Source organism: Apteryx mantelli, chromosome 11, assembly GCF_036417845.1.
Source record: "Apteryx mantelli isolate bAptMan1 chromosome 11, bAptMan1.hap1, whole genome shotgun sequence".
NCBI lineage: Eukaryota > Metazoa > Chordata > Aves > Apterygiformes > Apterygidae > Apteryx > Apteryx mantelli.
Window position 1 is genome coordinate 19361707 of NC_089988.1, and position 1819 is coordinate 19363525.

Here is a 1819-nt window from a genome sequence, read left to right on the forward strand (position 1 = left end):
GGCAGCAGCGCGCGGGGCAGCATGGGGTGTCACGGGGCCTGGGGGCAGTGCAGCCCTGTGTGGGCGGGCAGTGTGGGGCCCTGGGGCTGGGCCGCTGCCCCACCAGGGCTGGGCTTTGCCGCAGGGGGCCTGCGGGGTTCCTGGCTGCCCTGCACCTGGGGCTGTGCCAGGTGTGGGGGGGCAGCTGCAGGGCCTGTGCTGGTGCCGGCCCTGGTGCCAACACGGGGGACCTGGGCATGGCTGGGGCACTGGAGCCCATGGGCAGCGTCCTGCTGCCCCCAAGGCAGGGCAGGGCAGTGTCTTCTCGCCCCTCCTGCCCCGGCCTCCTGCCTGCGGCAGCCCTGGGCTCGGCAGCCCTCACACTGCGCCCGGCAGGGCTGGGCCACGGCCAGGCAGGGGCTGCTCTCTGTGGGGCTGCGCTGGGCCCCGGCACGTCGCTCTGGAGGGCTGAGGAGCCCCACATTGTCCCCTGAGCCAGATGGGACCCTCAGGCAGGGCTCTTATGGCAGCCCCCACCCTGTTCAGCCACCCCACAGCTCGGGATCCACAGCCATTTTTGCGATTAACAGTCGCTGTGCTCCTCAGCAAGGAGCTCCTAAAGCCCTTACCCTTGCTGGGGAGCCATAGGAGTGTTGGGAACAGGGAACCGCGGTGCAGGCTGATGGTCTGGATCCAGCGGTTCTCCATCTTGCTTGCCCCCTTGCCCTTGGATTGCCTCTCCAGCCAGGGAGGAGGGACGGTCTTCCCGTCTCGCCACCCAAATTCCTCTCAAACATGTCCCTTCTCCTCTGCCTGTTGGCAAGGGGCCCCAGCGTGGCCCTGCTGCCTCCTGTCCCTCATCCTTGCTGTGGAGCAGCAGTGGGGAGCACGTGAGCAGTGCCCAGCAACAGCCAGGTCTCGCAGAGAAGTGAGGGCACCACCAGGGCACCGGGGAGACCTCCCTGTGATGCAGCACATTCCACTGTGACCTCAGCTCGTGTCATCTGGGGGCTCAGTAGGTCACCGCCATGGAGATAGCACAGCCAGGGAGAGAGCTGAGAGATTTCCCCTCATGTTTTGGAAAGCAATAATTCCCACCACTCCAGTTATTTTCCAAAACGTGCTGACATATCCTTCAGGAACATCTTCAGATGGTGCCAAAGGCTGTGAAATATCTGAAAGGGAGCCTTGGAGAGGACACGTCTACGCCCATGCACAGTCAGGTCTCTGCACTGGGCAGACCTGTGTGGGAATCTAGGCCTTTGGGGTTGGTTTGGTGTTTGGCATTTTTTAAAGACAGGATCAAAGTCATGTGGGATGAAACAGCACAAAGTGCAGACACAGGTTGAGATCCAAAACTGATTTCTCCTGTGGGTCGCTCTTTTTGTAGAAGCGGGACAATCTGGGACAGGTCACAGCCTTCCTCCTTGAGGCACCAAAGCAGGCTCTTTCCTTTTAAAAGTCCTCAGCAAGGTTTCTCGGTCTGCGGTGCTTAAAATACAGATGATAGGCCAGAAAAGAGCAAAGGTGCCCTTAAAACACATCATCCGGAGAGCTTTACCTGGGACCCTGCTCCCTGCCATGCTTCATAGCCATGGTTACTGTAGTGCATGAACATGGTGCTGCCAATTATTAAGAATGAAAACTTATTTGGCAATGGTAAAAAATGTGTGAAGCTTTGGAAACAAGGATTTTTATCAATTATTGCAGTGAGTTATTTTCTGAGAAGATTTCAACTTCTGACTAGAACCCACTTTGGGGGCTTGATTCATTTGACCACAGAGAGAGGCTATTGCTGCCTGAGATGCCCTGGGGTAGCTGTGTTGCCATGTGGTGCTGG